The 12,562-nt window shown below is 48.5% G+C and overlaps 5 non-coding genes across 5 annotated transcripts; all 5 read right to left on the bottom strand.

Moving 5' to 3' along the window:
- Positions 1-696: 696 nt before the first annotated feature.
- trnam-cau (transfer RNA methionine (anticodon CAU)) lies at positions 697-768 on the bottom strand. Its single transcript has one exon. It is a non-coding gene; the product is annotated as a tRNA-Met (tRNA).
- Positions 769-775: 7 nt separating this feature from the next.
- trnar-ccu (transfer RNA arginine (anticodon CCU)) lies at positions 776-849 on the bottom strand. The gene has a single exon. It is a non-coding gene; the product is annotated as a tRNA-Arg (tRNA).
- A 1,319-nt stretch (positions 850-2,168) lies between these two features.
- On the bottom strand, positions 2,169-2,241 carry trnar-ucu (transfer RNA arginine (anticodon UCU)). Its single transcript has one exon. It is a non-coding gene; the product is annotated as a tRNA-Arg (tRNA).
- Positions 2,242-3,709: 1,468 nt separating this feature from the next.
- Positions 3,710-3,900, bottom strand: LOC132897640 (U2 spliceosomal RNA). Its single transcript, XR_009656353.1, has one exon. It is a non-coding gene; the product is annotated as a U2 spliceosomal RNA (small nuclear RNA).
- A 5,460-nt stretch (positions 3,901-9,360) lies between these two features.
- Positions 9,361-9,477, bottom strand: LOC132896628 (U5 spliceosomal RNA). Its single transcript, XR_009656115.1, has one exon. It is a non-coding gene; the product is annotated as a U5 spliceosomal RNA (small nuclear RNA).
- Between the last annotated feature and the right edge of the window lie 3,085 nt (positions 9,478-12,562).

Below are 12,562 nucleotides of genomic sequence, written 5' to 3'. Positions count from 1 at the left end.
TCAAGTGTCTTGTCCCCTTTCTCCACCCCTGACCCAGTGTTGGTGTACCGTTGCACTCCTGGTGGATCCTGGATGCAGGCAAGGTGTTTCTGCTGTGTCTCCCACACTCGAGGCATGCTCTTGTGATTGATGAGGTGCAGTCCAGTGCTGTCCACCAGCTGCCACATGGAGTCAAGCAGACTTTTGATGAGTGCACGGGTCTCTTCTATCCCCCAGGTTGTCCTGCGGCAGTGCCTCGCTAGCTCACTTGTGCTGATGGTTGCCAACACCTGAGCATCTGTTGGCTCATAGCCAGGGTGTTTCTTCTTCAGCTCTGCCTGCTTGGCCTCCTTCAGATGACAGATATCCTGCTTGTCCCACTCAAAAATTATGCTTGACAATTTAGAACAGAACGTACCATATAGTGGATGGTGTTCTGTGGTGAGACCGTCAGCGAACCGCCTCATGAAGTGGAACACATCCAAACGCACAGTGGAGGTCCATGGCCGAAACCATCCTTAGCATGCACTTCCTCAAACCACTGGGCCAGGGGCAGGGGATGGAAGGCTGGTGGCGGCACACAAACATCCTGGGGCTGGCTGAGGCAGGATTTCTTGTGTAGCTGACAATCTGTTAAATAATCACAACATCTCCTTGCCCATTCCTCGCCTGCAATAGCTGTCTTCTGGAACACGTTGGAGCAAAAATACCACCAGCTAGCAGAGGATGGTTTTGATCCATCGGCCTCTGGGTTATGGGCCCAGCACGCTCCCACTGCGCCACTCTGCTGACCTCACACCCCCAGATGGGACTCGAACCCACAGTCCCTGGCTTAGGAGACCAGTGCCTTATCCATTAGGCCACTGGGGCTCTGCCGTGACAGGACGAAAAAGGGCAGCCACTCAAAAATAGCTAGGCTCGTTCCCTGGCCGTCTCTCATCTCCGCGACAGAAACTTCTTTTGTGTTTGCTCAGTTTGAAATAATTTGCTGGGTCTGCACCAAAGTCAAACGCTTGCAACGTCTGACTTTAATGTCAGCATGTCCTCATTCCAGTCACAAATTGCTCACAAGGCATTTTACCCCGACTTAAGTAAGTAGACTTTTATTTGGAAGCATGTACACTGCCAGTCGTAGCCAAGCGATTTTACACTGGAAAGCACAGCTTTGTACTGAATTTACATAGGCCGCATAATGTTGCAGTGGTTAGCAGTGTCAACTCACACCGAGCAGGGTCTTGGCTTGAGCCTAGTGGGTGACCGGCAGCCTTTATGCCTGGAGCATGCACGCTCTCTTCGTGCCTGTGAGGATTTGCACCGGGTCCTCCAGGTTCCTGCCCCAGTCCCTAGACCTAGAGAAGGTCAAGCGAAAACTCTGAATAGCCCAGAGGTGTGATTGTGTCTGGGTTACCCCTGAGATAGCTCATGGGTACAGAAAATGAAGGACTGTACGTGTACAATTCAGGGCACTTGATTAATTACGTTTTATGTCTTGTGCTTAAGAAGAACATGTGGAAAAAAGTTAGAAAACCATGAAATCACTCTGATTTTTCCTGATTCACTGACCAGGATCTTTGCTGCCCAAAGAGATCTGATCTGTGAGTCGTACACATGGGTAACATACTGTGACAACAATTGATAGATGCGGTGGGCCTTATTTCACTCCCATAATGCCCATGTGCCTGTCTGCGTGATACAAAGAACTGACCAATGGCAAACTAGTGACAGAGCACTGAAAATCAGGCCTCCTGATGGACAATTTTCGAGGCCAGCAACCAAATTTCTAGTAAGACAGATAGATGACGTTTATTGCCTCTGCTGGGAATTTTGGGAAGAAAAGTGGCTAGAAAGAGCAGCGGCCTGTGTTGGCATCTGGGCTCTGGGCCCAGCGCGCTTCCGGTGCGCCACTCTGCACACCCCACAGGGGTCTCAAACCCACAATCACTGGGTCACGGAAAACGTTGGAGTAAAATTTGGCAGACTCGGCAGAAGATGGTTTCGATCCATCGACCTCTGGGCCCGGCATGCTCCCGCTGCTGACCTCTCACTTCTGTGGGTCTGGAGCCTGCAAAAGCTGTGTTCTGGAAAACATTGGAGTAAAAGGACCACCAACTAGCAGAGGATGGTTTCAATCCATCAGCCTCTGGGTTATGGGCCCAGCACACTCCCACTGCGCCACTCTGCTGACCTCACACCCCAGGTGGGACTTGAACCCACAGTCCCTGGCTTAGAAGGCCAGTGCCTTATCCATTAGGCCACTGGGGCTCTGCCGCAACAAGACGAAAAAGGGCAGCCACTCAAAAATAGCTAGGCTCGTTCCTCGGCCGTCTCTCATCTCCGCGATAGAAACTTCTTTTGTGTTTGCTCAGTTTGAAATAATTTGCTGGGTCTGCACCAAAGTCAAACGCTTGCAACGTAATGACATTTCAGTATTATGGGTAGACCATAATATTGGTCTCACGGTAAAATAGCTCGTGCTATTTTACCGTTAGACCATTCACTATACACTATGTCTATAGTGATTGGTCTCACGGTAAAATAGCACGAGCGCTCGAGAACTTTTTTGATATGTTGTAAGGTTATAATTTTACTTGGCAACAGAATGTATCTGAATTCTGATTGGTTGTTGTTATATGATTGCCCTTCTGTTGTGTCCTTGAGCCCAGAGCGCAGGGGGGAGGGAGGGACAGGGTTCTGCTGAAGCACACATAGTGTTCTGGTCAAGGGAAATTGTGTAAAATGTGCTTCTTCAATTCAGAACACGCTTAAAAAAGTTTTCAAAAGAGAGGCGGAGGAACCAAACATTTCTGATCAAGATGGCGGAGGCTGTTTTGCTGATTCCGTGAAAATGTTTGATTTGATTAAAAGGTGTCTGGGTCGCGAACAATGTCCACATCACCATCGGGTTGTTGTTGTTGTTTACATGTGTCATGTTACAGGAACTTGGTCAGGGCTCTGCAGGTCTTAACTGAAGCGCTTCAAATTCAGGGTTAGCGGGCTGCTAAAGTTTGCAGGCACTTCACAAACAAGACTCGGTGCAATATTAGCCAACATTAGCACAATCTGATATGATTTAATAATGTCTTTGTGACCTTAATGAACTCCAGTTGTTGTAGATATCAAGTCGGATTGTTATTTACATGCCACACAAACTTAGAAAACAGTCATATTCATCTGTTGTCGTTTTTACACACTGAATCCGAACTGTTGTTAAACTGATTCATTTTACAAGCTAATCTAACGCTACATTCCTCAAGGACAGTTTGCTTGCGAGCAGCTGCTCACTGCACTGCAACCACACTTGCTAATTGACATGGGCTTGCTGTTTTCGTGACCACACCCCCAGAGTGAATATTCATGAGCGAATTGGGCGTGGTGTTTCGCCCAGTGGAAACCTACAGTAACCCTTTGTGTCCCGCGCACGGGGCGGGATTTTTTTCTTCAATCAGAAATATTGGTAGGGACACGCCCATACCACCCACACCCAATTCTACACCTGTGTTGTTGAGCATGGAGAAAACCAGAAAATAGCGAAAAGTTAGGGCAGGTAAAATAAAGATTTTTTTCTTTCTTTTCTAAAATAAGGTAACTATTCCTAAATCTACTATAATACCACATGAGCATATTGAATAAAAGAACCAAATTCCTATTTTAACTCACTACTCTAAAAAACCTATTCATCAATTTCATTTAAAAAGAGTGTGTTAAATAAAGAAAAAAAACTTTTTTTGAACAAAGGTACCATTCCTGGAGGTACTATAACATCATGTTGATGGCTGTAGCCAAAAGAACAAGCCCCTATTCCAACCAACCATTCTAAAAAAATTCGCTTGATATAATATCCTTATTTAGAGAACATATCAGATATTAAATTGATAAGAACACCTACTACACTTGATCTTAACCAAAAGGCTGAGAAGTGATAATTTACTGCAGTCAATAGCTTTAAATATACCACTTCCAAATATTAAAATCCAGAAAGGTAAACACAGACTCTGCCACCAACAGCTGGATCATTTTGAAGAGATACATCGGCTTGTGGGGTGTGTGAGTGTTAGGACTAGGACTGTTTTGGCCTCTAGAGGCCGCTGTTATTTCCTTTTCATGTCGTGTTTATTTTGGCCTCTAGAGGCCGCCACTGTTCCTGTGTTTTGTGTTTGTGTTAATTGCCTAATTATCTTCACCTGTGTCCTTAATTAGTTTGTCTATTTATACCCCTGAGTTCAGTCCTCTTGTCACGGAGTCTTTGTGCTGTTATGTTTATCTCCAGTTTCCTTTGTACTGTGTTTTTTGATCTTCTTAGCTTTTGTATTTTTGCACTTTGCTTTTCTTTTGGATTATACTCTTTGGTTTTTTTTTGTCTTTTGTTTTGCCCTGTATATAGTGTATATAGTTTAAATAAACCTTTTGATTCTTTTTCTACTTCCGCCTCACGCCTCTGCATTTGAGTCATCCCCCTGGTGGCCTAGTGGGGGTTTGCTGGATTATCACACCAACGAACCAGGTTCGAATCCCAGCAATACCCTAACAGAAAGACTCCGTCATGACCGACTCAGCAGAGGCTGCTTCAACTGTCTACCCGGCCAACCTTCAGGGAATTATGGCAGCTTTGACACGCTTCGGAGCGACCATGGACGCTCATGGACGTACGCTCACCAGCCAACGTGAGGCCCTCGCTCGCCACGAGGAACTGCTTCAGCAAATTGGGAAAACCCTGGCACAGCTGACATCTCTGCCTGCATCTCCTGCTCCTGATCCAGTTCCTGCTCCTGATCCAGCTCCCACTCCTGCTCCAGTGCCTCCTGCAATGCTGCCTTCTTCACCTCGCGAACCCAGCCTTCCTGCACCACAGAGGTATGACGGCAAGCACAGTGAGTGCCGAGAGTTCCTTACCCAGTGTCAACTCACCTTTGAGCTTCAGCCTACCACCTACACTACGGATCGCCGCAAGATTGCCTTTGTGATCACCTTATTAGCTGGTAAGGCGCGAGCCTGGGCTACTGCTATCTGGCAAAGACAGGGACCTGAGTGCTTTGATTTCCAGCTGTTTTCTGAAGAGATGCTTCGGGTCTTCGATCAGGCAGACATCAGTACCGACGCATCCCGAAAGCTCATGTCCATCCGGCAAGGAGGAAGCGTCGCAGATTACGCCATCTCGTTCCGAACACTCGCAGCAGTAAGTGGATGGAACGAGACTGCCCTGGTGTCAGCCTTCCACCATGGTCTGTCTGACCCCATCAAGGACGGTCTGGCCTCTATTGGATGCCCAAGTGACCTCGAAACCCTCATCTCACATGCTATTCGTCTGGACAACAGGATGAGAGAACGCCACCAAGCCTTGAGCCCCCCCAGCCTCCCTACCTCTACCTGGAGACCGTCTACCTCCTTCAGTGACTGTCCAGAACCCATGCAAGTGGGTCGTACTCGCCTCTCCGCATCTGAGAGGGAGCGCAGAAGGAGGGACAAGTGCTGCATCTACTGTGGCAAGCCTGGTCACTTCCGAGCATCATGTCCCGAACTCTTGGGAAAAGGACCGCCCCGTCCAGCCGAGGGAGGGTTGTGACGGGGCCTACCCTCTCTCCCGGACTCCCTGGCCAAGGAATCTACATCCCGGTCTCCATCTCCTGGGGTGAGTCTGTCCACTCTTGTCAAGCTTTGATAGACTCAGGGGCGGCTGGGAACTTTATGGATATTCACTTCGCCCAAAGCATCAATATTCCGACTGCACCTCTTGAAGTCCCACTGTCTGTGTCTGCCCTCGATGGCCAAGCGTTAGGTGATGGAAGAGTCACCCAAGTTACTTCTCCTGTTTTCCTCCAGTCTCAAGGTCACAAGGAAGAAATATCCCTGCACCTGATTCCTTCACCTGAGTTCCCAGTTATTCTAGGCCTTCCTTGGCTTACTCGCCACAACCCTCGCATAGACTGGGTAACAAGCCAGGTTGTGGAATGGGGCCCTGCATGCCATGCCTCTTGTCTGCTCTCTAGCTCTCCTGTGTCTCCTGCCGAGCCCCCTGATCTCACCGAGTTATCTCAAGTTCCCACAGAGTACTGGGATCTCAAGGAGGTATTCAGCAAGAGCAGGGCCGCCGTTCTTCCTCCGCACCGGGCCTACGACTGTGCCATCGACTTGCTCCCTGGGACTACCCCTCCTCGTGGCAGACTGTTTTCACTCTCTCAGCCAGAACGCAAGGCCATGGAGGAATACCTCAAAGATGCCCTGGTCTCTGGGTTTATTCGACCCTCCACTTCACCTGCTGGAGCCGGCTTCTTCTTTGTCGGCAAGAAGGATGGGGGGCTCCGACCATGTATTGATTACAGGGGCCTGAATAAGATCACTGTGCGCAACCGATATCCCCTTCCGCTGATGTCCACAGCTTTCGACCTGCTCCAAGGCGCCACCGTCTTCACCAAGTTGGACCTACGGAACGCATACCACCTCATCCGTATCCGACAGGGAGACGAGTGGAAGACTGCCTTTAACACCCCGTCTGGGCACTACGAATACCAGGTGATGCCCTTCGGACTCACCAACGCACCAGCTGTTTTTCAGGCCCTAATCAACGACGTCTTAAGGGACATGATTAACCTATACGTTTTTGTCTACCTCGACGACATCCTTATCTTTTCCAAGACCGTGCAGGAGCACCGCCACCATGTCCGCCAGGTTCTCCAGAGGCTGCTACAGAACAATCTGTTCGCCAAGGCCCAGAAATGCGAATTTCATGTTCCCGAGGTCTCCTTTCTGGGATTTATTGTACGGACAGGCCAACTCCAAATGGACCCTGCCAAGACCCTGGCCGTCCGGGATTGGCCTACTCCCAAGTCCGTTAAGGAGGTTCAGCGGTTCTTAGGATTCGCTAACTTCTACCGCAAGTTCATCAGGAACTTCAGTTCTGTGGCAGCACCCATGTCTGACCTCACCAAAGGGACAGGTGGATCTTATGGCTGGTCTCCTCAGGCAGAAAAGGCGTTCAAAGACCTCAAGGACCGCTTCTGCACAGCACCCATTCTGGTTCTCCCGGACACCTCCCAACCATTCATCGTGGAGGTGGACGCCTCGGACAGTGGTGTCGGCGCGGTGCTCTCTCAACGTTCGGAAGGAAAGCTGCACCCCTGCGCTTACTTCTCCCACCGCCTGAGTCCTGCTGAGTCCCGGTACGATGTGGGGGATCGAGAACTGCTAGCGGTCAAACTGGCCCTTGAGGAGTGGAGGCACTGGCTGGAGGGAGCACAACATCCATTCCTGGTTTGGACTGACCACAAGAACCTGGAGTACCTCCAGCAAGCCAAGAGACTGAACCCTCGACAGGCTAGGTGGGCCCTGTTTTTCAGTCGGTTTGACTTCACCCTCTCATACCGCCCCGGCTCCAAGAACACCAAACCTGACGCACTGTCCAGACTGTTCTCTGCCACTAACAGGGAGAATGAAGTCGGGCCTATTATCCCTGTGTCCCGGATTGTGGCCCCTGTCCGCTGGGGTATTGAGGAGGCTGTCCGACGAGCCCAACGCCAGGACCCCGGTCCTGGGACGGGGCCACCAGGCCTCTTGTACGTCCCACATCAAGCCCGGGCCAAGGTTCTCCAGTGGGGTCACTCTTCCCCTCTCACCGCCCACCCGGGAGCTCGGAGGACCCTGGACTTCCTGAAAAGACGCTTCTGGTGGCCTAACATGGAGAAGGAAGTAAGGTCATTTGTCCTGTCCTGTGAGGTTTGCACCAGAACCAAGAACCCACGACAGCGTCCCCAGGGTCTCCTGCATCCTCTGACCATTCCCCGGCGTCCCTGGTCCCACGTGGCAGTCGACTTTATCACGGGTCTCCCTGAGTCACAAGGTAACACGGTCATTTTGGTCTTAGTTGACAGATTCTCCAAGGCCTGCCGCTTCATACCACTGTGCAAACTCCCCTCTGCTCTTGAAACTGCGAAACTTTTGTTTAATCATGTCTTCCGAGTCTTTGGTCTTCCACAGGACATCGTCTCAGACCGAGGGCCCCAGTTCTCCTCCCGAGTGTGGCACGGGTTCTGCAAGGTCATCGGAGCCACTGCCAGCCTCTCCTCTGGGTTTCACCCACAGTCCAATGGTCAGACGGAGAGGCTCAACCAGGACCTGGAAACCACCCTGCGAGGCCTGGCTATGGATAACCCGACATCGTGGAGCACCTGGCTGCCATGGGCGGAGTACGCCCACAACACCCTGCAGTCATCGGCCACCAAGCTGTCGCCATTCCAGTGCCAATTCGGGTTCCAGCCACCTCTGTTCCCGGACCAGGAGGAGGACGCGGGGGTGCCCTCGGTCAACCAATATGTGAGACGGTGTCGCAAGACCTGGAGCAAGGTCAGGAAGACCCTCATACAGACCTCCAGAACCAACCAGACTCAGGCCAACCGCCATAGAAGACCTGCACATGCTTTCCTCCCTGGGCAGCGTGTTTGGCTGTCCACTAAGGACCTTCCACTGCGGGTGGAGAACCGCAAGCTTGCTCCTCGCTACATTGGCCCCTTCAAGGTGGTGCGCAGGGTGAACCCTGTCTCCTACCGGCTCCAGTTGCCCCGGACTCTGAGGATCAACCCCACTTTCCATGTTTCCCTGTTACGGCCCGTACTGACATCTACGTATGCCCCTGCCCCTAGGAACCCCCCACCCCCCCGCATCTTCCAGGGGCAGACTGTGTTCACTGTGAATCGCCTGCTTGACTCCCGCCGGGTCCGCGGCGGGTTGCAATATCTGGTGGACTGGGAGGGCTATGGTCCTGAGGAGCGCTGCTGGGTTCCTGCTCGGGATGTCCTTGATAAAGAACTATGTCGGGACTTCCATTCGGCCCATCCGGATCGCCCTGGGAACGTCAGGAGACGCTCCTAGAGGGGGGGGTCCTGTTAGGACTAGGACTGTTTTGGCCTCTAGAGGCCGCTGTTATTTCCTTTTCATGTCGTGTTTATTTTGGCCTCTAGAGGCCGCCACTGTTCCTGTGTTTTGTGTTTGTGTTAATTGCCTAATTATCTTCACCTGTGTCCTTAATTAGTTTGTCTATTTATACCCCTGAGTTCAGTCCTCTTGTCACGGAGTCTTTGTGCTGTTATGTTTATCTCCAGTTTCCTTTGTACTGTGTTTTTTGATCTTCTTAGCTTTTGTATTTTTGCACTTTGCTTTTCTTTTGGATTATACTCTTTGGTTTTTTTTTGTCTTTTGTTTTGCCCTGTATATAGTGTATATAGTTTAAATAAACCTTTTGATTCTTTTTCTACTTCCGCCTCACGCCTCTGCATTTGAGTCATCCCCCTGGTGGCCTAGTGGGGGTTTGCTGGATTATCACACCAACGAACCAGGTTCAAATCCCAGCAATACCCTAACAGTGAGAGAGGCGAGTGCTTCAACGCAAAAAGATCAATAGTTCTAACATTTGTTGACCAGAAATGTTCAGCTCTGTCAGAGCAAAGCCTCCACAGAAATCTTTAGTAAAAGGCAAAAGATTTATGCGTCAATGAAGAGAAACCTGATCTACACTTAACACTGGATTAGGTTAGTGACACTGGATTGGAGGTGCAGAAAGCTGGTATAGGGTAAGGTGGCCTGGGCCAATCTCTTACACCTTTACAGCTTTGCTAGCGATTGCACACAGGCAGGGAAATGTCTGACCAATGAACTTTTTTGAAAGAAAGAAAGAAAGAAAGAAAGATAGATAGATAGATAAGCAAGTGGGGTGTGGGGGTGTTGAATTTTGAAAAGGAACAGTTGAGTGCTGTGTGATCTGTCCAATATCATGGATGTAGGCCTATAAATTAAATATGAAAACATCAGCTGGAGTTTGATTATTGACAGGAACACTGTTGACCACAGCAGTAAGTGCTTTCCATACCACATTTTCCTGCCTTCCTGTGATGCTACTATTCAGGCTGCCAAATAGAAATAATTTATTCCATTGGATTTGTGATGTTAAAGCTTCTATTCTGAGGGCAGATAAGTTTCTCTTCTTGACCATATTACAACTCTCCATGTCGTAAAGTCAAGGAGCAACACCTCTAAACCGATAATATTTAGGATTGTGATATTTAAATGACAATGGTTTTCACCCACAACATTTATCAATGCCCAATCATTCTTACGCTGTGATTGGCAAGATACAAACGTTTCATGAATCACATGTGAACCCTGTCATACGGTGATTTCTACACTTTGATCTGCGCTGGTTTCTACGTTAGATTGATAAATGAGGGTTATTGCGTCATCCTCGTTAGTATAGTGGACAGTATCTCTGCCTGTCATGCAGAAGACAGGGGTTCAATTTCCTGATGGGGAGACTTTAAAAATGTATTAACTTGGGCAGCAGGGGGATGTAGTGGTTCACACTGTCGCCTAACAGCAAGAAGGTTCTGGGTTTGAGCCCAGCGGCTGATGGGGGCCTTTCTGTGTGGAGTTTGCATGTTCTCCCTGTGTCAGCTCTGGTTAACCCCACGGTTCAAAGACATGTAGTTGGGTTAACATGGGGTGGCTTTGGGCTGAAGTGCCCTTGAGCATATGTATATGAATGATTCACCACATTTTGTGTCAATTAAATCTTATTAATAGTAACAGATCTAGATAAATCCAGTGATTATAGACCAAACTTTAATATGTCTAAAGTCAATGTTAATGTCAAATATGACTATTATAAATTGCCAATGGTAGACCCTCTGATGATGCTCTTCTAATAATATTCTATTTCTAAGTCTAAGTTAGTAAAAATCAGACAAAAAAAGTCAGACAAGTTCGTTAGAATCTAACGTCTGGTCTGGTGATCTAACCTTGTCAGATATAGGGTCGTCCAAATTTCGCTCCATATGCTCGCTTGATCTGCATGCGCATGCCTCCGGCATTCACTCCAATCCCCCCGTTACACCAATCAGTGTACTGACCGGGGAATTGGCATATACCACGGGGTACACACTTGAGACCATCCATACAATGTCAGACACACGAAAAGCAGAAAGTCAACTATTAATTTTCGTCAACATAAACGTATCAAGTTATATATTTTTTTAACTAATCATGTGTAGTAAGGGCAGGTGGGAGATTTTTATGTTGTCAGCGGGAGGTCGGGAGGATTTTCTAAATGTTCCCTAAAGCGGGAGATCTCCCGCCCACGGCGGGAGAGTTGGAGCCTCTGTATATAGATTGAGGAACTGCCTAAAAGCAGAGCTCCCATCTGTGTCTGGGTTGTAGAATTTTCTTATATCATAGCCAGCCTCTTTTGTTTTATTTCTTTACCATTATAGTTACATTACTGTTTCCTTATGTTGTTCAAAACAGACACAGAAAGAGAATAGCTCTGGCCTGATGAGTAGAGTCAGGGCAGTGATTTTATTTACAAATTCGATTTCACAATTGCTGAGATCTCATCTCATTATCTCTAGCCGCTTTATCCTGTTCTACAGGGTCGCAGGCAAGCTGGAGTCTATCCCAGCTGACTACGGGCAAAAGGCAGGGTACACCCTGGACAAGTCACCAGGTCATCACAGGGCTGACACATAGACACAGACAACCATTCACACTTACATTCACACCTACGGTCAATTTAGAGTCATCAGTTAACCTAACCTGCATGTCTTTGGGGGAAACTGGAGCACCCGGAGGAAACACATGCAGACGCCACACAGAAAAGCCCTCACCAGCCACGGGGCTCAAACCCAGGACCTTCTTGCTGTGAGGTGACAGCACTAACCACTACACCACCATGCACATTGCTGAGATAAGAATACAAAAAAAAACCCTCATCATCTCATTATCTCTAGCCGCTTTATCCTTCTACAGGGTCGCAGGCAAGCTGGAGTCTATCCCAGCTGACTACGGGCAAAAGGCAGGGTACACCCTGGACAAGTCACCAGGTCATAACAGGGCTGACACATAGACACAGACAACCATTCACACTTACGGTCAATTTAGAGTCACCAGTTAACCTAACCTGCATGTCTTTGGACTGTGGGGGAAACCGGAGCACCCGGAGGAAACCCACGCAGAGAGAACATGCAAACGTCACACAGAAAGGCCCTCGCCAGCCATGGGGCTCGAACCCAGGACCTTCTTGCTGTGAGGTGACAGCGCTAACCACTACACCACCGTGCACATTGCTGAGATAAGAATACAAAAAAAAAAAAACATCTTGGAAAAATAAGATCATTTTGAAAACAAAATATAATACAATGAATACCCTGGGAACGGACTCCTCGTCCGAATGCAGTGCATGTAGCTCTGGGGATTCAAGCTTTGACTTTAAAAAGACAATAGAGGTTTCGTTAAAAAAGTGCAATTGAGGAAATATTTAAAACACTCAACATCGTCATTATCAACATACTAATATTAAGAAATTGTGTTATGAAAGACCATTAAAGAGTTTTCTAGAGTTTGTTCGTAAAAGATGAACATATTTTTCAGGTCCTTATTACACGGTTATCAAAATGAATAATGCACGTAATAGCTGCGCTCCTGCACCCAAAAGCGAGTGGCGCCCCATAGGCATAGAGTGTGGATACATAAAGAAACCCATCAAGTTGTTTTCCGATGGTTACGGTCCTGTGTGTGCCTGCCACCATACCAATGTTAGTAATTACCA

Source organism: Neoarius graeffei, chromosome 1, assembly GCF_027579695.1.
Source record: "Neoarius graeffei isolate fNeoGra1 chromosome 1, fNeoGra1.pri, whole genome shotgun sequence".
Classification (NCBI taxonomy): Eukaryota; Metazoa; Chordata; class Actinopteri; order Siluriformes; family Ariidae; genus Neoarius; species Neoarius graeffei.
The sequence above is the reverse complement of the archived record's forward strand: the minus strand, read 5'-3'. Positions and strand labels throughout refer to the sequence as shown.